Genomic DNA, 24,765 nt, shown 5'->3' on the forward strand with positions numbered 1-24,765 from the left:
ATATATTATATATATAAAATGCTAGGTCACATGGAAATCCTGTATTTAACTGTTTGAGGAACTATCAACTGTTTTGCAAAGTTGGTATAGCAGTTTACATTCCAATAAGCAAAATAGGAGCATTCCAATCTCCCCACATCCTCATCAGTACTTGTTAGTTTCTGGTTTTTATTCTAGCCACCCTAGTGGATGTGGTTTTGATTTCTGCTTGCCTGAAGAGTAATCACTCATGTTGAGCATTTTTTCACGTCTATATTGGCCATCTGTATTTCTTCTTTGGAGAAGTGTAGACGAGTATCTTTTGTTCATCTCTAATTGGGTTAAGTGTATTTTAACTATTGAGTCATAAGAATCCTTTACATATTTCACATACAAGTCATATATCAGATATATGAATCAAATATTGTCTCTCATTCTGGTGCCATGCTTTTTACCTTCTTGAAGCAAATGTCCTAATTTTTATAGAGCTCAGTTACCTTATTTTTCCTTTCATTGATTATGCAGTAGGTTTCGCATCAAAGAATCCATTTCTAAACCCTAAGTAATGAAAACTGTCTATAGTTTTAGCTCTTAGCATATGTCTTTAATCCACTTTTAGTTTTTTTTTCGTTTCTCTTTATATACAGAAGATCAGTTTAGCATACATTAAGTAAAGATTTCAACAGTTTGCTCCCACACAGAAATATAAAGTGAAAAATAGTGTTTGAGTACTAGTTATAGCATTAAATCTCAATGTACAGCACACTAAGGACAAAGATCCTACATGAGGAGTAAGTGCACAGTGACTCCTGTTGTTGACTTAACAAATTGACATTCTTGTTTATGGCATCAGTAATCACCCTAGGCTCTTGTCATGAGCTGCCAAGTCTATGGAAGCCCCCTGAGTTCACCGACTCTGATCATATTTAGACAAGGTCATAGTCAAAGTGGAAGTTCTCTCCTCCCTTCAGAGAAAGGTACCTCCTTCTTTGATGACCCGTTCTTTCCACTGGGATCTCACTCGCGGAGATCTTTCATTTAGGTTTTTTTTCCCCCCAGAGTGTCTTGGCTTTCCATGCCTGAAATACTCTCATGGGCTTTTCAGCTGGATCCGCATGCCTTAAGGGCTGATTCTGAGGCCAGAGTGCTGTTTAGGACATTTGCCATTCTATGGGTCTGCTGTGTATCTCACTTCCCTTGTTGGATCATTCTCTCCCTTTTTGATTCTATCAGCTAGTATTTGCAGACACTATTCTTGTTTATGTGATCCCTTTGGTTCTTAGTCCTATCATTATGATCAATTGTGAACAGAAATTGATCACTGGGACTAGTGAGATGGCATTGGTACATGCCACCTTGATGGGATTGAATTCGAATCCCCTGATATGTTTCTAACTCTACCGTTTGAGGTAAGTCAACTTGAGCACGTCCCGAATTGCACATCTCTTCCCTCTCTTATTCCCACTCTTATAGTTAACAGCGATCACTTTTCAGTTAAGTTTCTGCACTTAAGAAGAATTGTGTATTGATTACAGTATTCAACCAAAAGTATTAAGTAGAACAAACAAAAAAAAGTACTAAGAGGGATAACATATTAAGATGCTCATCAACAGTCAGGGTGAGGGCTGATCAAGTCACCACTTCTCATAGTGTTCATTTCACTTTAACAGGTTTCCTTTTTGGTGCTCAGTTAATTGTCACCTATCAAGGAGAACAAGTGGTATTTGTCCCTTTGGGATTGGCTTATTTCACTCAACATAATGTTTTCCAAATTCCTAACAGGGATCACTTTTCAGTTAAAATTTAAACACCTAAGAATAATTGTGTGTTAATTACAGAGTTCAATCAATGGTACTAGAACAAAAAAAATACTAAAATGGATAAAGTATTACATTGTACATCAACCGTCAGGACAAGAGCTGATCAAGTCACTGTTTCTCATAGTGTCCATTTCACTTCAACAAGTTTCCCCTTTGGTGCTCAGTTAGTAGTCACCGATCAGGGAGAACATATGATATTGTCCCTTTGGGACTGGCTTAATTCACTCAGCATGATGTTTTCTAAAGTCCTCCATCTTGTTGCAAATGACCGGGTTTCATTGTTTTTGACTGCTGTATAGTATTCTATAGAGTACATGTCCCATTAGTTTTTTTTTTTAACTTTTATTTAGTAAATATAAATTTCCAAAGTACAGTTTATGGATTACAATGGCTCCCCCCCATAACTTCTCTCCCATTTGCACCCCTCCCATCTCCCACTCCCTTTCCCATTCCATTCACATCAATATTCATTTCCAATTATCTTTATATACAGAAGATCGATTTAGTATAGATTAAGTAAAGATTTCATCAGTTTGATCCCACACAGAAACACAAAGTGTAAAATACTGTTTCAGTACTAGTTATAGCATTACTTCACATTGGACAAAACATTAAAGACAGAGATCCCACATGAGAAGTAAGTACACAGTGACTCCTGTTGTTGACTTAACAATGTGACACTCTTGTTTATGGCGTCAGTAATCTCCCTAGGCTCTAGTCATGAGTTGCCAAGGCTATGGAAGCCTTTTGAGTTTGCCGACTTCGATCTTATTCAGACAAGTTCATATTCAAAGTGTAAGTTCTCTCCTCCCTTCAGAGAAAGGTACCTCCTTCTTTGATGGCCCTGTTCTTTCTACTGGAATCTCACTTGCAGAGATCTTTCATTTAGGTGTTGTTTTTTTTTTTTTTTCTGCCAGAGTGTCTTGGCTTTCCATGCCTAAAATACTCTCATGGGCTCTTCAGCCAAATCTGAATGCCTAATTAAGGGCTGATTCTGAGGCCAGAGTGCTGTTTAGGACATCTGCCATTCTATGAGTCTGCTGTGTATCCCACTTCCCATGTTGGATCGTTTTTTTCTAAATAATGTATGATAAAGCTTCAGATCCATCCTTTTGCTTGTGGATATCTAGTCATTCCAGAACCATTTATTAAAAATATAATGCTTTCCCCATTTAATAGTCTTAGCACAGTTGGTGAAAATCAGTTACCCACAGATGCATGCATCTATTTCCACACTCTCATATATTAACTTCATTTATACATGTATCTTCAAGTCAGTACCACACCTGTTGAAGTGAAATGGACACTATGAGAAACAATGACTTAATCAGCCCTTGTCCTGACTGTCGAGGAACAACTTACTACTTTATTCCTTTTAGTATTTTTTTGTTCTACATAATACTATTGGTTGAACTCTTAATTAACACACAATTATTCTTAGGTGTTTAAATTTAACTGAGAAGTGATCCTGGTTAAATATAAGAGTGGGAATAAGAGAGGGAGGAGATGTACAGTTCAGCACATGCTCAATCAGGTCTTCCTCCGGGTATTCCCATGTGGGTTGAGGGGCCCAAGGACTTGGGCCATCTTCTACTGCTTTCCTAGGCCATAGCAAGAGCTGGACCAGAAATGGAGCAGCCAGGACTCAACCAGCACCCATATGGGATGCCGGCACTGCAGGTGGCGGCTTTACCCACTACACCACAGTGCCAGCCCCTAAGTCTAATTTGTCTTATATTAATATAGCCCCTGTAGATTTCATCAGCATGATATGTATTTTGTTGGATACTAGGTTCAAGTTAGGAATAAAAAGTTTTGTGATCTTATTGCATAGTAGGGTGTAGATAAATCATATTTTACCATATATTACTCAATAAAAAGTAGAATATAGTATTTTAGATGTTTTCACTACAAAGAAATGATAAGTGCTTGAAAATTTTTAACATATTAACCCTAGTTGGATATTACACAATGTATTCTTGGGGCAAAACATCACATAGTACTGCATAAATATGTATAATTTTTGTAATTCTGATAAATTTTTAAAAGTAAAAATGTGCTTTTGAATATAAAGTGTTTATTTAGTAGACAGAGTTGGACAATCTTTTAAAATCATTCTGACAATTTTTAATTTTTAATTAGATTTAATTAACTTCTAATGTTATTACTGATATTGGATTTATAGCTCCCATTTTACATACATATATACACATATATAGGGCTTATTCTTTATTTAGTCTTTGTTAATATTTTTAATGTAACATTAAATTCTCTAATGATTCTTTTTACCATTTTCTTGTATTATGTCCTTACTAGTTACTCTATGCCTTGCTACACACGTTCACCTCAACTTGCCAGAAAAAGCCTTAGATATATACTAACTATTTTTTTTATCTTTTATTTAATGAATATAAATTTCCAAAGTACGACTCATGGGTTACAATGGCTTTCCCCCCCATACCGTCCCTCCCACCCACCACCCTCCCCTTTCCCACTCCCTCTCCCCTTCCATTCACATCAAGATTCATTTTCGATTATCTTAATATACAGAAGATCAGCTTAGTATACCTTAAGTAAGGATTTCAACAGTTTGTTCCCACACAGAAACATAAAGTGAAAAATAATAGATGATTTTTTTAAATGATGATGAAACTATTTTTTTAAAAAAAGATTTTATTTATTTATTTGAGAGGTAGAGTTAGAGACAGTGAAAGGGAGAGACAGAGAGAAAGGTCTTCTTTCCATTGGTTCACTCCCCAGATGGCTGCAAAGGCTGGAGCTGTGCCAATCCAAAGTCAGGAGCCAGGTACTTCTTCCCGGTCTTCCATGTTGGTGCAGGGGCCCAAGGACTTGGGACATCTTCTACTGCTTTCCTAGGCCATAGCAGAGCTGGATTGGAAGAGGGGCAGCCGGGATTAGAACTAGCCCCCATATGGGATGCTGGCACCGCAGACAGAGGATTAACCTACTGCACCACAGCGCTGGCCCCTAGATATATAATAACTTAATTCTAGTGAGATGTAGAAGTGCTTGTCCTTCTTGGCTCTATTCCCTTTTCCTCCTTTTGTATTATTATTGTATACATGTTACATCTGTAAATGTTACAAATCCAACATACATTATAATAACTATTAGTTTATATGATCTTTTAAAATAACTATGAGAAGAAAATAAATGAAGTCTATACAAGGAAAGTGTGGGGAAATAAAGTTTATTTTGATGCAAAAATGTTGAAACTTGTACATACGAAGGATCTTTGAAAAGTTCACGGAAAAGTGGGTACTATGAGAAAAGCTTTGGATGCATAGTTTTTCTTTTTGTAAAGAGAATAGGAAAAGAAATATGGGTTTATAACATCTTCTATGGTTACATAGTTACTTATTCATTTTCTTTATTTTTTTCTATGGGTTCAAGTTTCTATCTAGGATAATTTCTTTCAGCCAGAAATTCTTTTTGTATTTCTAGCAAGACCTGTATGCTAGCAATAAGCTGCCTTATTTTTTGTTTATATAAGAATATATTTAATTCACCTTCATCTTTGAAAGATACCTTTATTAGATGTAGGAGTCTCAGTCAACATTTTTTCTTTGCCCACTTATAATATGTTATCTCAATGCCTTCTAGCCTGTTATTTCTGACAAGTAGTCAACTTTTAAACTTCCTGAGGTTTGCTTGTATATGACATGTCCTTTTCTTTGTTTCTGTTTTAAATATTTTATCTTTGCCTTCACCATTCAGCAATATTATGATAATGTGTCTGTGGATCTCTTTGCATTTATCTTACTATGAATTTATTGTATAGATTAATGTTTTCAATACTATTTAAAAATTTGGGGAGTTTTCAGATATTATTTATTCAAATATTTTTCTTTCTCTAATTCTTCCCTTTTTGGTAATACCATTATATTTTTATGACTGCATTTAATCGTGCCTCATATTTCTCTAAGGTTCTCATTTTACTAAATTGTATCTCTCTGTGTTCTTCAGATTATATAATTTCTACTGATTTGACTTCAAATTCAGTAGTTTTTTTCTGCCAGATCAAATATAATGAAGATCAAATACTAGAGCTTGATTCCAGCAAATTGTGATTTCAGTTACTGTAATTTTCAACACCAGAATTTCTAATGGTTTCATTTAGAATTTTTTTGTCTTTGTATTAGATGGTCTCTATTGGGTGTGACATTGTCATCATACCATCCATTACTGTTTTGGTCACAGTTTCTTTTGAAAATATTTATAATGAATTACTTTGAAGTCATTTTCTATCCATTCTGGCATTTTGCCATTCACACATTTTCTATTGCCTGCTTTTTTATCTGTTGTCTGTTGTATGGATTCCACTTCCTTGTTTTATTGCATGTCTCATAATTTTTGTTTAGAAAGCACATATTTTAGGTAACAAGCCCTAAAGACGTTATTTTTATTTTTTTATTTGCTTGTTTACTGACTGACTGGATTACTTTAGTAAGGCATACATCTTTGTCTTCCTGGAGAATAGTAAGCCTCTGATACTGCCCTCAGATGGTTTAGGTTTGGGTATGTCCATGGTCATCCTGAGATGACTGGTTTTGTTAGAGCTCTATTTAACTGTTTTTTTTTTAAAGATTTATTTGAAAGTCAGAGAAACAAAGATCTTCCATCTGCTGGTTCACTCCTCCTCAGATGGCTGCATTGGCCATGGCTCAGCCAGGAGCTTCATTCCTGTTTCCGACATGGATAGAAGGAGTCCATTATCAGTCCATTAGCAGGGAGTTGCATTGGAAGTGGATCAGCCAGATCACAAACAAGTGCCCACAGGGGACACTGGCCATTACAGGCAAAGGTTTTACCCACTATGCCACAACACAGGTCATAAATGATTCTTTCCCTGATCAAATTCAGCTATTTGATTGACTCAGCTCCAATAATAGCCTGTTGAATGTTACATGGCTTTCTAGTGTGCCCTGAGATATAAAAAGCTTCACAGATTAATCCAATCACATTTAAGTTCCTTCAAAGTTCCTTAATCCAATCACATTTAAGTTTCTGAAGTCAGTGCTTGAGATTTGTCTTAACCCAAATACAACTTCTTCTGTTTCTTTCCTACTTTTTGCCTATATCATTGATGAATCTACAAATATCCTCCCAAACACATTTCACCACAACTTTGACAGTTTTTTAAAGCACCATTTGAATTTCACACTTTTCAAATTAATTCAGCCTACTTTTTTTTTCTTTAAGAGGCACACAGAGTTTCCATATGCTGACTTACTCCTCAAATACCCACAATGGCTAGGATTGGGCTGGTCCTAAGCCAGGAGCTAGGAAATCAATCCAGGTCTCTCACATGTATGGCAGGAACCCAACTATTTGAGCCACTACCTACTGCCACCCAGGATCTGCACTAGCAGGAAATGAATTAGAAAATAAAACTGGGAATTGCATCTAGGCACTCTATTATGATACACAGGTGTCTTAACCAGTGTCTCAATCACTGGAAGGGCAATCTCCCGCCCCAAGCCGGTCCCTTTGAGAAGATGTTAGGAGCTATCTGTCTTAGGTCTTGCTTTTAACCCTAGAGAAAAAATCTCTAAGCCACAACCATGAAATTAAAGGTATAAGCAATTGAAAGCTTCTGAGTCAATCTCTCTCTCTCTCTCTCTCTCTCTCTCTCTCACACACACACACACACACACTTTAGAAACAGTATTTGGTGTAGAGATGAAATAGTAGTTTCAGAATATTTCAAACTGGCTCTGCAAGCATGCAACTACCACCTCATGAGCTTGTTCAAGGACAATCAGTGCTCCAGCATTCTCACTAACATTGTACCAATATAGAGCCTCTATGCCATAAACATGCTGGGCAAAAGGAGGAAGCCCTCTCCTTTCAGCTGCACTCACCCTGAATATACCATCCATAATAGGAAGCTAAGAGCAAGATGAAAAATGTTGATCTTCTGTACCTCACAAGAAGATAGCCCTCTGACTGAGAGCTGAGGGAGAGCCTTGTGTAGCTATCTGTGCACATCTACCTGAACTGGGTTGGGGGAAGGCGATAGCAGTCTTAGTTTAAATACCAGTCTCATTGCTTTATACTAAGTTTTAGTAGGCTTCCTTGAAATTAGCATTTCTTCTTTTGCTGTATACCATTAGGATATTTCCAGAGACATTAAAAATTTTTAAAGTAATTTCCAGCAGTTTCTCTGGATAGGTCCTCTGAGCTCCTCACTGTTGTGCCAGAAGTGGAATCTTTCTCTCTACACATAAAAACAACTCAGCTCAGCATGGAGCAGTCCCAAAATAAATGATGCCATATAAACTGGGCATTACTTTATGAGATTCATCTCCTGAGAGAGATCCCTTTTTGTATAATTCTACAAAATCTGCAAGGAAGAATTGAAACCTTTCCATAACAAGGGTATGTGGACGATCCTGGTGAGTACATCCAAAGCTGCTATACTTAAAGTGCTTGCCCAATCATTTGGGAAAAACAAAGAATTATAATTTCTTTCCCAGTAACAAAAATAATTGCCATATGTCCTAGAAACCATTGAGTTTTAACAATTATTGTTCTCAAAATATCCAGACACCATGCTCTCTAGTAGTTTAAATATTAAATGAGCTTAGCAACTTGAGAATGCGGTCTATGTAGAAAACTATCATTAAAAATTCTATAATGATAAGAATGAAGTTGATGATGTAAGGGGCTTGTGAGATAGTAGGAGAGAAAATAGATACAACTGAAAAACCCAGAAAAATAATTTTTAAACAATATTAAATTCAAGCATTATATTACTCTATAAATTGTTTGCCATGTATACAAAGTATATTCTGAACATGGCAGTTTCACCGAGAGATGACTTCTAAGAGAAGGCATGATCTGAAATTCATCTTGAAAAAAGTGACATAGATTAAGTTTTACATGTTTGAAACAATTACAACACTTATATAACAGCCAAATAATCTAATCCTAGTTAATCAGTGTGTTCTTATTTATTTTCAGCACAAATACATTCCTTTCTTACAGAATAAATGGTAATTCAGATACCTTTTAAAATAAATTTATTAACATTTTTAGGGTTACAGGAGATGTGTGATCATTACTACAACACAATTCTCATCAATTATCATGTTAATGTGATATTAATACAAAGAAAACAAATTCAATGTAGTTCATAGATAAAGTTCTAAGAATATAATGATATTCCCCTCTCTGTCCTCCTTCCTTTCTTCCTTCAATTTTAGAGATAACTTTTTTTTAATATTTATTATAGTCAAAGGCTTAGTGCTCCACTAATTAAAAAGTTCAACAAGTAAAAAGACCCTAATTCAGCAGGAATACAGGCAAGGGCTAACAACAAAAATCAAATGAGCTCATTCTAGATTGTGAATCAATTGGTTCACCATGGCACACAAAAGAGTTGGGATGGTAAACACACTGGCCAGTGCCAACATCCTTCCCCCCTCCCCGAACTGACAGTGGCCAGAAGTGCTCTACCATGCATAACTTGGATGCTACTCAGGACTCACTGACAAAATGAGGGCAGAGTTTCGTGGCCCCACCCCTTCACACAACCTTGGAACTCAAATGTAAGCCTTAGGCATTTCACTGGTACAGAGGCACACTTTCAGGGAATTAATTCTTCAACAAAAAAATCCTCTGGGAAGACAGTAACAAAAGATTCCCCCGATTCATAAAAATGAATATAGAAACACAAGAAAATGAATAAGGAAGGCAATATGTGTCCCCAGAAAGAACACAATAACACTAATATAGGACTGTGGAGAAAGGGATACTGATGAAATGTCTTAAAAAAGAATCCAAAAGAATGGTTGTAAGGTTACTCAGAAGCAAACAGAAAAAATTAAATGAAATTAGAAAGTCAGTACATGACGTACATGACATGGATGAAAAAAATCAGCAGAGATAAGAGATACTGAAGAAAAACCGAACAGAAATATGAGATATGAAGTATTAAATAAGTCAAATAAAAAACACAGTGGAAAGCCTGAACAGAAGACTTGATGAAGCAGAACAAGGCTACTCAATGTGGAAGACATTTCTTTAGAAATATCTCAACCCAACCAAACCTATTCAATTAAACAATAGCAGAAAATTCCCCCAATTTGGAGAAAGAGATGCACGTCCAAGTACAAGAAGTACATAAGATCCCAAATAGGAACAATTTCAAAAGATCCTCAGCACAACACATTATAGTCAAGCTTTCAAAAGTAAAATTAAAAAGAACATCCCCTAACTTGCAAAAGGGAAATACCATATCAATTTTAAAAGCAACTCCAGTCAGAACTGGCAAAACTGACAGCGGATTTCTCAACAAAAACCCTACAGGCCAGGAGACAATGGAGAGATATAGTCCAAGTCCTAAGAGAAAACTCGGTTAACTCAGGATACTTAACCAGTGAAGCTTTCATTCATAAATGAAAGTAAAATAAAGACCATTGAAGACAGGCAAAAATTTAACCCAGATATCTATCACCTGATGACTGGATAAAGGTATATACTATAGTATATATACAAGATGGAATACTACTCAATCATAAAACAGAATGAAATCCTGTCTTTAACAAAATGGATGCAACTGGAGACTGATGCTTAGTGAAATAAGCCAGTCTCAAAAAAAAAAAAGTTATATATTCTCCTAAACTTGTAGTATGAAAAATGTAATGTATATGACAAAAATTGAGATTTTGAGAATTGGTTGTTTATAGTTGTTATCTATACTCCTGAGGAACAGTGATTATTGTACATACTACTTGTTGAATCCTTTATGCAGTGGAAGATTAAAACACAACATTTCAAAACTTATGAGATACTGCAAAAGCATTTTTAAGAAGAAAGTTTATAGCAATAAATGCTTACAATAGAAAATTGGATGGGGCCAGTACTGAGGCACAGCAGTTTAGAGCTCTGGCCTGCAGTGGCAGAATCCCATATGGGTATCAGTTCAAGTCCCAGCTGATTCACTTCCAATCCAGCTCCCTGCTAATGACCTGAGAAAGCATTGGAGGATGGCTCAAGTGCTTGGGCCCCTGCAACCACATGGGAAACCCAGAAGAAACTCCTGGCTTCTGGACCCTTACATAGGTGAGCCAAAATACTCCACTTAAGAGACTATTGGAATTCACAAGGGATTATGACAAGGCTGCAGGATATAAAATCAACACACAAAATCAATGGCATTCATGTACACCAACAACGCTCTGGCTGGAAAAGAACTTGTAGGATGAGTCCCATTCAGAATAGCTAAAAAATTTAAATACCTTGTGATAAATTAAGAGGATGTGAAAGATTCTTACAATGAAAATTATAAAATATTAAGGAAAGAAACAGAAGGCACAAAAATGGGAAAAATCTTCCATGGTCATGTATCAGAATTAATATCAACAAAATGTCCATACTACCCAAAGAAATTTACAGATTCAACATAATCCCAATCAAAATACCAATCGGCATATTTCATAGATCTAGGAAAAGCAATCCTAAAATTTATATGGAAACACAAAAGACCTCAAATAAGCAAAGCAATCTTAAACAATAAATACAAAACTGGAGGCACTACAATACCAGATTTTAAGACATACTACAGGAATGTTATAATCAAATAGCCAACTACTAGCACAAAAATTAGACAAGTATACAAGGAAGCAGAACAGAAATGATAGAAATTTTAATCCATGCATCTACAACCAACTAATCTTTGACAAATGAACTAATATCATTCCCTGAAGAAAGGACAGTCTCTTCAGCAAATGGTGATGGAAAAATGGATTTGCACATGCAGAAGTTTGAAACAAGACTCATATCTTATAGTCTACATAACAAACAGCTCAAAACAGACGAAGGATCAAAATCTTGGAATTGAAACTTCAAATTACTAAAGGAAAACATATGGGAATGCTACAAGACTTTGGCCTAGGCAGACTTCTTGGATAAGACCCCAGAAGCACAGGCAATGAAAGCAAAAACAGACAAATAGGATTATATCAAGCTAATAAGCTTCTAGATGGCAAAAGATATACTCAACAAAGTGAAGAGTCAACCTTCAGAATAGATAAAAATATTTGCAAATTATGCATTTGATACAGGATTAATATCCAAAATATAAAAGTAGTTCAGGAAACTCAACTACAACAAAACAAGCAATTCAGATAAGAAATGGGCTAAGGATATAAACAGGCATTTTTCAAAGGATGAAATAAAAATAACCAATGATATATGAAAAGTTGCTCAGGATCACTAGCCATCAGGAAAATGCAAGTAAAAAGCACTGTGAGACCTCAAATAGCCAAAGTTATCTTAAACATTGCACCACTGTTAGAATGGTTATCTCTAAAAATAAAAAAAAAATTACAAATGCTAGTGAGGATGTGGAGAAAAAGGTACCCTAATACCTTGCTGGTGCAAACGCAAACTGGTACAAGCATTATGGAAGACAGTATAGATATTTCTCAGAAATCTGAAAGTAGATCTATCATATGACCCAGCTATCACATTCTTGAGAATATATCCAATGGAAATTAAATCAGCATATGAAAGGGTTAGCTGCACTCTCATGTTTCTAGCAGCTCAATTAGCAATAGCTAAGATACAGAATCAACCTAGGTATCCATCAACAGAGACTGGATAAACAGAATATGCTATACATACGTGATGGAATATTATTCAGTCATAAAAAAGAATGAAACCCTGACATTTGCAACAAAATAGGTATAAATGGAAAACATTTTAGAAAGTGAAATAAGCCAGACCATAAAAGACAAATATCACAGGGTTTCAATTCTTTAGGTATAAAACCATGAGCAGAATTGCTGGGTCTCGTGGCAATTCTGTTTAACTTTCTAAGAAATCACCAGACTGTCTTTTAGAGTAGCCTCATGAATTCACATTCCCACCACCAACATATGAGGGCTTGAATCTCTACATCCTCACCAACATATTATTTTCCATGTTTTAAATTCCAGCCATCCAGGTGGATGTGAAGTTATATCATGCTATGTTTTAAATTTACTTTTAGGAGGTACCTCATGTTGTTGATCATCTTTTCATGTGCCCTTGGTCATTTGTATACTTGCTTTGAATATATGTCTTTCAAGTTTTTATTCATTAAAAGAAAGACTTATTTATTAATTTGAAAGGAAGAGTTACAGAGAGGCAGAGGCAGAGAGAAAGAGAGAGAGTGTGTCTTCTATTCACTGGTTCACTCCCCCAAATGGGAGCAACAACCAGGCCTGGGTCAGGTTGAATTCACGTGCCAGGAATGCCTTCCAGGTCTCTAACACGGGTGGCAGGGGCCCAATTACTTGGGCAATCATCAGCTGCTTTCCCAGGCATTTTAGTAGGGAGCTGTATCAGAAGTGGAGCAGCTGGACTTTAAACAAATGATGATATGGCATGCTGGCATCACAGGCAGGGCTTTATCAGCTATGCTACAGCGCAGGCCCCAAGTTCTTTATTAATTGGCTCATTCAACTTTTTTGTCATTTAGTTGTAAGATTTATTTATACATCCTGGATACAAGACACTTATTGGAGATATGATTTAAAAATATTTTCTCTCATTCTGTCAGTTACCTTTTCACTGTCATAATAGCATCCTTTGATGCACAAAATTTTTTTTAATTCTGATGTTCAATTATTTCTTTCTTTTGTTGTTGTTAATGCTTTGTATCATGTTTAACAAAATATTGCCTAATTAAAGCTCATAGAGCTTTACACCTATTTTCCTTCTAAGAGTTTTATAATTTTAACATTTACATTTATGTTTTTGATACATTGGGGGATAAAGACGGCAGTCAAAGCCAAAATTAACTATGGGGTTTGCATCAAATTGAGAAGTTTCTGTACTGCAAAATAAACAGTCAGGAAAGTGAAGAGGCAACCGACAGAATGGGAAAAAATATTTGCAAACTATGCAACCTGTAGAGGATTAATAACCAGAATCTACAAAGAGATCAAGAAACTCCACAACAGCAAAACAAACAACCCACTTAAGGGATGGGCCAAGGACCTCAATAGACATTTTTCAAAAGAGGAAAGGGAAGAGATGTATAATTTGGGACATGCTCAGGATGACTTGCCCCAAGTGGTGGAGTTGGAAGCATACCAGGGGATTCCAATTCAATCCCATTGAGGTGGCATGTACCAATGCCATCTCACTGTTCCAGGTGATCAGTTTCAGTTCACAGTTGGTCATGGTGAAGGGACTGGGAGTCAAAGGGAGCACATAGACAAGTCTAGTACCTGCTAACGCTAACTGATGGAGTAAATAAAGGGGAGAGTGATCCAACATGGGAAGTGAGATACTCAGCAGACTCATAGAATGGCAGATGTCCTAAATAGCACTCTGGCCTCAGAATCAGCCCTAAAGGCATTCGGAGCTGGCTGAAAAGCTCATGAGAGTATTTCAGGCATGGAAAGCCAAGACACTCTGGCAAAAGATCTCTGTGAGTGAGATCCCAGTGGAAAGAACAGGTCATCAAAGAAGGAGGTACCTTTCTCTGAAGGGAGGAGAGAACCTCCACTTTGACTATGACCTTGTCTAAACAAGATAAGAGTCGGAGAACTCAGAGGGCTTCCATAGCCTTGGAAACTCATGACTGGAGCATAGGGAGATTACTGATGGCATAGACAGGAGTGTCAATTGGTAAAGTCAGCAAGAGGAGTCACTGTGCACTTACTCCTCATGTAGGATCTCTGTCCTTAATGTGCTGTACATTGAGATTTAATGCTATAACGAGTACTCAAACAATATATTTCACTTTGTGTTTCTATGGGGGTGCAAACTGTAGAAATCCTTACTTAATGCATACTAAACTGATCCTCTGTAAAAAAAAAAAAAAAAAAAAAAAAGAAATTATCAATTCCCAACTTGACTCTCACTGGGATTAAACATGACAATAGGTCTGCTCTGATTTCATCATCATTTAAAAAAATCATCTATTATTTTTCACTTTATGTTTCTGTGTGGGAGCAAACTGTTGAAATCCATACTTAATGTATACTAAGCTGATCTTCTGTATATTAAGATAATCGAAAATGAATCTTGATGTGAATGGAAGGGGAGAGGGAGTGGGAAAGGGGAGGGTTGTGGGTGGGAGGGACGGTATGGGGGGGAAGCCATTGGAATCCATAAGTCGTACTTTGGAAATTTATATGCATTAAATAAAAGTTTAAAAAAAAAGAAACAAAAGAGGAAATCCAAATGGACAACAGGCACATGAAAAAATGATCAGGATCACTAGCCATCAGGGAAATGCTAATCAAAACCACAATGAGGTTTCACCTCATCCCGGTTAGAATGGCTCACATGCAGAAATCTACCAACATCAAATTTTATATATATATCTTTATGCCAGAACCACAGTATTTTGATTCGTGTTGCTTGTTCTTGGTTGTTTAAATTGAATAATGTCCGTATTCCCACTGTGCTGTTCTTTCTAAAGATTATTTTGGATATTCTCTCTTCCTTGCAATTCCAAATAAATTTTAGGATAAATTCAACCATTTTACAAAAAAATGTAGTAGAAAATTTGACACACATTGCATTGAATTCAATCATCATATATGGTTGCTGGAGCAAGTCCCAGCTGCTCCAATTCTGATCCAGCTTCCTGATAATGTGCCTGGGAAAAGCAGCAGAACATGGATCAGGCACTTGGGCCCTGGCAACCACATGAGAGACCCAGATGAAGCTATTGGTTCCTGGCTTCAGTCTGGACCATTTCCGGCTTTTGTGGCCAATTTGGGAATGAACCAGCAGATAGATAGATAGATAATCTCTCTGTGTCTCTGTTTCTGTCTCTCTGTCTCTCTCCCTCCTTTCCTCCCTCCTTTTCCCCCAGAAACATTTTATTTAAGGAATACAAACTTCATGCATTTCATAAATACAACTTTAGGAAAATAGTGATTCTTCCCACCATACCTGCCCTCCCACCCTCTTCCTTCTTCATATCCTATTTACATTATTATTTTTATTAAGATCTATTTTCAATTAACTTTATACACATATTATTAACTATATACAAATTTTAGAGTTCAACAAACTGTATGAAAGAAAAAAAAAGTTCCTCAACAGTTGAGACAAGTACTGCTCAAAGTCATTGCATCTCAAAGCATCAATTTCACTTCTATAGATTACCTTTTAGGTGCTCTATTAGTTATCACAGATCAGGTAGAATATATGGCATTTGTCCTTTTGGGACTATCTTAATTCACTAAGTACAAAGTTTTCCAGTTCTATCCATTTTGCTGCAAATGGCATGATTTCATTATTTTTTACTGCTGTGTAGTATTCCATGATGTACATACCCCATAAGCTATTTATGCAGTCTTCTGGTAAAAGATATCTGGGTTGATTGCATATCTTGGCTACTGTTAATTGAGCTACACTAAACATAGGGGTATAAATAACTCTTTCATATGCTGATTTCAGTTTTCTTAGGTAAATTCCCATGAATAGGATGGGTGGGTCATATGGTAGGTCTATATTCGGATATCCGAGGTATCTCCATACTCTCTTCCACAGTGGCTACACCAGTTTACATTCCCATCAACAGTGGATTAAGTTACCTTTTCCCGCACATCCTTGCCTGCATTTGTTGTTTACTGATTTCTGTGTGAAAGCCATTCTAACTGGGGTGAGGTGAAATTTCATTGTGGTTTTCATTTGCATTTCCCTGATGGCTAGTGATCCTGAGCATTTTTTCATATGTCTATTAGCCATTTGGATTTCCTCTTTTGAGAAATGTGTGTTTAAGTCCTTTGCCCATGTCTTAACTGGGATGTCTGTTTTGTTGTTGTTGAGTTTCTTGATTTCTTTATGTATTCTGGTTTCTAATTCTTTTTCAGTTGCACAGTTTGCAAGTAATTTCTCTCATTCTGTTGGCTGCCTCTTCACTTCGCTGTGTTTCCTTTGCAGAGCAAAAACTTCTCAGTTTCATGTAATCCCATTTGTCAATCTTGACTTTGATTGCCTGTGCCTCTGGGGTCTTTTCCAAGAAGTCTTTGCCAATGTCTTGCATAGTTTCCCTTCGTGTTCTCTAATAATTTGATGGTATCGTGGATTTAGGGCTTCAATCCATTTTGAGTGGATTTTTGTGTAAGTTATGAGTTAGGGGTCTTGCTTCATACTTCTACATGTGGAGATCCAGTTGTCTCAGCACTATTAGTTAAACAAATTGTCCTTGCTCCAAGGATTGATTTTAGCTCCTTTGTCAATGATAAGTTGGATTTAGATGCATGAGTTTATTTCTGCTGGCCTTTCTATTCTGTTCCATTGGTCCATCCTTTTGATTTTGTACCAGTACTTGCCTGTTTTGATTATAACTGTCCTGTAGTATGTCTTGAAAACCGGTATTGTGATGCCTCTGGCTTTGTTTTTGTTGTATAAGATTGCTTAAAATATTTGTGATCTTCTGTGTTTCTAGATGAATTTCTTTATCATCTTTTCTATATCTGAGAAGAATAGTATTGGTATTTGGATTGGTATTGCATTACATCTGTAAATTGCTTTTGGCCTTATGGACATTTTGATGATATTGATTCTTCTAATCTATGAACGTGGAAGATTTTTCCATTTTTGTGCTTTCTTCTATTTCTTACTTTAATGTTTTATATTCTCATTGTAGACATATTTGACATCCTTTGTTAAATTTATTCCAAGCTATTTGCTTTTTTTGGCTACCATGAATGGGATTGTTCTTAGAAGTTCTTTCTCATACATGGCATTTTCTGTGTGTACAAAGGCTATTTTTGTGTGTGTTGATTTGATATTCTGCCACTTTACAAAACTCTTCTATAAGTTCCAATAGTTTCTCAGTGGTGCTGTCTTTTGGATGCCATATATAAAGAATCATGTCATCTACAAATAGGTATAGTTTGACTTTCTCTCTTTCCTGATTTGAATCCCTTTTATTTCTTTTTCTGTCCTGATGGCTCTGGCTGAAACTTCTAGGACTATACTGAATAGCAAGCAATGGTGAGAGTGGGCATACTTGTCTGTTTCCAGATCTTAGTTGAAATGCTTGCAACTTTTCCTCATTCACAGTGGTGATTGGTTTTTCATAAATCACCTTGATTGTGTTGAGGAATGTTCATTCTATACCCAATTTGGTTAAAATTTTCATCATGAAAAGGTGTTGTATTTTATCAAATGCTTTCTCTGCATCTATTGAGATAATCATATGGTTTTTGCTCTTCAGTTTGTTAATGTGATGTATCGCATTGATTGACCCATCCCTGGATACCTGGGATAAATCCTGCTTGGTCTTGGTGAATGATCTTTCTGTTGTGTTGTTGGCTTTGATGGGCTAGTATTTTGTTAGACTTTTGTGTCTATGTTCATCAGGGAAATTGGTCTATAGTTCTCTTTCTCTGTTGTATCTTTTTCAGATTTAGGAACTAAGGTGATGCTGGCTTCATAGAATGAGTTTTGAAGGATTCCCTCCCTTTGAATTGTTTTGAATAACTTGAGAACTGGAGGCAGTTCTTCAAATGCCTGGTATAATTCAGCTTTTCTTTGCTGGAAGGGTCTTTATTACTGATTCAATTTGTCTTGGTTATTGATCTGTTTAGGTTTCTATGTCTTCATGATTCAATTTAGGTAGGATGAATGTATCCAGGAACCTATCAATTTCTTCTAGGTTTCTTGATTTTTTGGCATGCAGCTCTTTTTAGTAATTTCCAATTATTTTTATTTCTGTGGTGTCTGCTGTTACATTTCCTTTCTCATCACTAATTTTATTGATTTGGGTCTTCTCCTAGGTATATTTGAAAGTTGGAACAATGGTTTATCAATTTTGTTCACTGTTTCAAAAATTAGCTCTTCGTATCACTTATGTTTTTATATGATTTGTTCCAAATTTGTTGATTCCTTCTCTAATTTTAATTATTTCTTTCTCCTACTAGTTTGGGTTCAATTTGAGGTTGTTTTTCTATATCTTTGAAGCGCATTGATAGTTCATTTGTTTGGTGCCTTTCCAATTTCTGGATGTAGGCACCAATTGCTATAAACTTTCCTCTTAACTCTGCTTTTGCTGTGTCCCATAACTTTTGATATCTTTTATTTTCATTTTCATTTGTTTCCAAATTTTTTTGATTTCTCTTTTGATTTCTTCAATGACCAACCATTAATTCAGGATCATGTTGCTCAGTCTCCATGTGTTTGCTTATGTTCTAGAGATTCTTGAGTTGTTCATTTCCATCTTAATTCCATTTTGGTCAGGGAAGTTGCATGCTATGATTTGGATTTTTTTGAATTTGCTGAGACTCACTGTATGGCCCAGCATGTGGTCAATCCTAGAGTTCCATGCACTGTTGAGAAGAATGTGTATTCTGCACCTGTAGGATGAAAATTTCTGTAAATGTCCATTAAGTTCATTTTTTCTATAGTGTCAATTAGCTCTGTTGTTTCCTTGCTGATTTTCTGTCTGTTTGATCAGTACATTGCTAAAAGTGGAGTGTTGAAATCCCCCACTTCTACTGTATTACAGTATATGTCTCCCTTTAGATCCATTAACATTTATTTTAAACAGCCAGGTGACTTGTAATTAGGTGCATATATATTACAATAGTCACATCTTCCTGTTTAATTGATCGTTTAATCATTGCACAGTGCACTTATTAGTCATTTTTAACAGTTTTAGTGTTAGAGTCTATTTTTTCTGATATTGGGATGGCTACAATGGCTCTTTTTTTTCTGTTAGTATGGAATATCTTTTTCCATCCTTTCACTTTCAGTATGTTGGTGAGATATGGCTCTTGCAGGCAGCCAATAGATGGATCTTGTTTTCTGTTTCTTTTTTTTTACAGGCAGAATTTAGACAGTGAGAGAGAGAGACAGAGAGAAAGGTCTTCCTTCCATTGGTTCACTCCCCAAATGGCCTCCACGGCCGGCGCACTGCGCCAATCCGAAGCCAGGAGCCAGGCACCCCCTCCCGGTCTCCCATGTGGGTGCAGGGCCCAAGCACTTGGGCCATCCTCCACTGCCTTCCCAGGCCACAGCAGAGAGTAGGACAGAATCCGATGCTCCAACCGGGACTAGAACCCAGGGTGCCGGTGCCGCAGGTGGAAGATTAGCCAAGTGAGCCATGGCGCCGGCCTGTTTTCTGCTTCTTATTGAAGGTCTTTATTTCACCTTTAATCATAAATGAGAGCTTCATAGGGTACAATATTCTGGGTTGACAGTTTTTTTCTCTTAAAGCTTAGAATGTATCTCACTATTCTCTACTAGCCAGTAGGGTTTCTGATGAGAAGTCAGCTATAAGTCTGATTGGAGATTCCTCTGAATGTAATCTGGCATTTCTCTCATGAACATTTTAGAATACTTTATGTTTGATTGTGAAGAGTTGAATACAATGTGTTGTGATGAAAGTCTTTTCGGGTCACATCTATTAGGAGTTCTATTTGCTTCCTGTACTTGAATGTCCCTTCCTTTCTATAAATTAGGGAAATTTTCTGTAATTATTTCACGTAAAAGGCCTTCTTACCTATTCTGTCTTTCCACACCTTCAGGAACTCCTAAGACTCATATATTGGTTAATTTAATAGTATCCCATAAATCTCTGACACTGGTTTATAGTTTTCTAATATCTTTTTTCATTGGACTGTAAAATTTCCTAAGATTAGTCTTCTAACATGGATATTCTTTCCTCTGCCTCACTAACTCTGTTCTTAAGGCTTTCCACTATATTTTGTATTTGTTCTATTGAATTCTTTATTTCCAATATTTTATTTTTTCATTAAAAATCTCAATTTCATGGGAAAAATTGTCATCCATGTCACATACGGATTTCTTTAGTTCATGAATTTGCTTCTGATTACTTTTAAGTAATCCTATAATCAATTTTTTGAATTCGATTTCCAGCGTTTCTTCAATCTCTTCATCTTCATATTCTAGTATCAAAGGGTTGTACTCTTTTGTCTTCCTTATTCTTGTTTCTTGAATTGCTGAGTTTATTATTAAGCATTTGTGGTGGCACTCTTTGGTGTTTTTTTTTTTTTTCCCCTGTGATGGCTTTTATTTTTGAAATATGCCTCCGTGGCTTAATGGAGTATCTGCACTTTCAGTGAATACGTACAGGTATTTGCTGGGTGTGGCCAGGGAGCTGTGTTCAGTACTCCAGAGTGATGGGTGTGTCCAAGGTGATACCCCAGTTTGGTGTGTTAAATCTCTTTCTTTTTTGTCAGAGGGGAAGTTTTTCTGCTCTGTTGGTGTATTCTCACACTCACCTCTCCTCAAAGGAAACCAATGCCTGGAAGCTAGCCCCAGTGAGTACAATATTCATCCACACCATCACAAGAACCACACAAAGGATCCATGCAGTCCTCAGTCTGAGCACGGTTCCTGCAGCAATGATCTTCACCAGGGAATCAGTGAGCCCCGAGCCTGTGGAGCTGCCCACAGTGACTGCCCAATGTCTCAGCCTTACCCTGCACCCTCCCATGCAGCCACAGTGTTTTCACAGTCCCAGCACACAAGGTTCTTACAGTCACTAGCATTCAGCCCCCTGTAAAGAATCCCAGTCAGACTCAGGTGTCTCCTCTCAGCTGGTTGTGGGCAGGCTGACACGAGCTGACCCAGCTGCTACATATGTCAAAATGGTGCCTGCCTTTTCTCATCCAGTTACAGGACACTGGTCAGAGAGAGAGAGAAATGTGACCCCCCTTTTTTCCTCTCTAGGTTGGCAGGTACACTGTCCTCCACATGGCTCCAAGCCAGACTCATGCCCAGTTCTTCCTGCAGCTTTATCACCAGTGGCTTGGACTGCTGCTCTGTTCTCACCTCACTTCAAAGCTGGTACTGAGGTTCTTGGCTGCTGGGGTCCCGAGTTTTGCATGTCCACACCCTCCACATAGGTCTACAGTGTCCCTCTAATTTGCGTGGAGTTTCCTCTTTTTTTCCTTGACCCTTCCCTGAGATTGCACTCTCTCCACTTTTTTCCAACTATCTTCCCTCAGATTATGGCAGTAAGCTCCCTCCCTGTTCCACAATCTTGAAAACTCTCCCTTCCTACCTCTTTCTCTGTGTGTATAACTCTGCCTTTTCTGGCAAAAAGATCTCTGTGAGTGAGATCCCAGTGGGAAGAACAGGTCTTCAAAGAGGGAGGTGCCTTTCTCTGAAGGGAGGAGAGAACCTCCACTTTGACTATGACTGTGTCTAAACAAGATAAGAGTCGGAGAACTCAAGGGGCTTCCATAGCCTTGGAAACTCATAACTGGTGCATAGGGAGATTACTGATGCCATAAACAGGAGTGTCAATTGGTAAAGTCAACAACAGGAGTCACTGTGCACTTACTCCTCATGTAGGATCTCTGTCCTTAACGTGCTGTACACTGAGGCTTAATGCTATAACGAGTACTCAAACAGTATATTTCACTTTGTGTTTCTATGGGGGTGCAAACGACTGAAATCTTTACTTAATGTACACTAAACTGATCTTCTGTAAAAAAAAAAAAAGAAAAAAAGAAAGAAATTATCAATTCCCAACTTGACTCTCACTGGGATTAAACATGACAATAGGTCTGATCTGATTTCATCATCATTTAAAAAAAATCATCTATTATTTTTCACTTTATGTTTTTGTGTGGGAGCAAACTGTTGAAATACTTACTTAAGGTATACTAAGCTGATCTTCTGTATATTAAGATAATCGAAAATGAATCTTGATGTGAATGGAAGGGGAGAGGGAGTGGGAAAGGGGAGGGTTGTGGGTGGGAGGGACGGTATGGGGGGGGAAGCCATTGTAACACATGAGTCGTACTTTGGAAATTTATATTCATTAAATAAAAGATAAAAAAAAATAAATAAATAAATAAATAAAATAAAACTTAAAAAAAAAGAATTAATGCCAAGTTTTAAAGTTCTTCCAAAAAAGCTGGATAGAGGATAATACTTCCACAAAAAGCTGGATAGAGGGTAATACTTCCAACCAGCACTCTTCTGACATGGGATGCAAAGGTAGTTCAACATACGGAAATCAATGAATATATAAACCACATTCACAAAATAGAGGATAAAAATAAGAATCATTTCAATTGATGTAGGAAAAGCATTTCATGAGTTTCAACACTCTTTCATGAAAAAATTTTTCATAATATATAAAGAAAGAGAAATCCCCTCAACCCAAATAAAATAAACACAGCTACATGATGTCCACATATGAAAAACTGAAAATTTTCTCTCCAAGTTCAGAAACAAGACAACGATGTCCACTTTCACCACTTTTATTTAGCATGATATGGGAAGTCTAGCCAGAATAATGGAGACAAGAAAAAGAAATAAAAAGCATCCAAGTCAAAAAGGAAGAAGTAAAATTATCTGTGTCTGAAGATGATCTGACCTCATTTGTATAAAATCCTAAACACTCCACACATAAAAAGAACTGTTAGAAGTAATTGGCAAATGCAGTCAAGTGGCAGGAGATAAAATCAGTATTGAAAGCTCAATGCCATTTCTATACACAAACAATGAACTATTCAAAAAGGAAATTAAAAATATCCAAGCAGCACCAAAAGAATGAAACACTTAGGAACAAGAAGTTCAAAGATTTGTAAACTAAAACCCATAATATATTGATTAAAGGAACTAAAGAAGATATAAGAAATAGAAATAGATCTTATATTCATAGATTAGAAGACACAGTATCGGCCGGCGCCGTGGCTCACTAGGCTAATCCTCTGCCTTGCGGCACCGGCACACCGGGTTCTAGTCCTGGTCGGGGCGCCAGATTCTGTCCCGGTTGCCCCTCTTCCAGGCCAGCTCTCTGCTGTGGCCAGGGAGTGCAGGGGAGGATGGCCCAATCACCATTGGAGGGTGAACCAACGGCAAAGGAAGACCTTTCTCTCTGTCTCTCTCTCTCACTGTCCACTCTGCCTGTCCAAAAAAAAAAAAAAAAAAAAAAAGACACAGTATCATTAAAATGCCCATACTATCCAAAAATAATTCCTTTCAAAATCCAATTGACTGTATTTTCTTACAAAATTTGGAAAAGCAATTCTAGAATTCATATGTAACGACAAAGACTACGAATATCCAAATCAATCTTGAGTTACAAATCTAGAGGCAGCATACTTCCTGATTTCAAAATATATTAATTACAGTAATTAAAACAACATGATACTGGCATAAGGCAGACATAGCGACTAATAGAACAGAGAATCCATAAACAAATCCATGATTATGGAGTCAACTGTTCATTATGTACTAGAAATACATAAGATTCTCCTTATTCTTTGATAATCTCTTCAACTACTAGCATTTGGAAACTGTGTATCATTCTTATACAAAAGAATGAAATTAGATCTTTTCTTACACCATTCATAAAAAATCACCTCAAAATGGATTTTAGAATTAAGTGGAAGACCTGAACCTATAAAATTTATAGAACAAAACATAAGGGGGAAGCTGCTTGACACTGCATTTGGCAATGATTTCATTGATATAATACCAAAAGCATAGGTGATAAGATCAAAAATAGACAAGTACAACTACATCAAACCATAAATCTTCTTTATAGCAATGGAAAAAAAAAGCATCAGAGTGAAAGTGATTTGCAGAATGTGAGAAAATATTTACAAACAATATATCCAGGTTTAATTTCAAATATATGGGGAATTCCTATAATGGAATAGCACAAAAAATGAATAACCAGGGTCAGCACTGTGATTCAGTGGGTTAAGTTCTGCTTGCAATGCAAGCTCCTGGCTTTCCCCTGGCTCAGCCCAAGCCACGCAGCCCTTTCAGTAGTGAACCAGCAGGTGGAACATCTATTTCTCTGTCTCTCCCTCTATCACTCTGCCTTTTGAATAAATAAATATTTTCAAAATGTATTACCATATCAAAAGTTAGATGATGGGACAGGCATAGCAGGCAGTGAAGCCACCACCTGCAGTGCCAGCATCCCATATGGGCACCAGTTCAAGTCCCAGCTGTTCCACTTCTGATCCAGCTCTCTACTAATATG

The 24,765-nt window shown here is 36.8% G+C and overlaps 1 long non-coding RNA gene across 3 annotated transcripts in view; it reads right to left on the reverse strand.

Annotated features, from left to right (window-relative positions):
* The window catches only part of LOC149119712 (uncharacterized), a 394,158-nt gene that overhangs the window by 127,174 nt on the left and 242,219 nt on the right, over positions 1-24,765 (reverse strand). Inside the window, exon 3 of one of the 3 annotated variants that reach the window (XR_016227621.1) lies at positions 23,044-23,675. The exons of the other annotated variants lie outside the window; for them this stretch is intronic. This is a non-coding gene — a long non-coding RNA (uncharacterized LOC149119712). Of the gene's footprint in view, positions 1-23,043; positions 23,676-24,765 lie in introns of those variants that run through there. 3 annotated transcript variants of the gene reach the window in all.

The sequence above is a fragment of the Oryctolagus cuniculus genome, chromosome X (assembly GCF_051225735.1).
Source record: "Oryctolagus cuniculus isolate XC-2025 breed Fujian yellow rabbit chromosome X, ASM5122573v1, whole genome shotgun sequence".
Lineage (NCBI taxonomy): Eukaryota > Metazoa > Chordata > Mammalia > Lagomorpha > Leporidae > Oryctolagus > Oryctolagus cuniculus.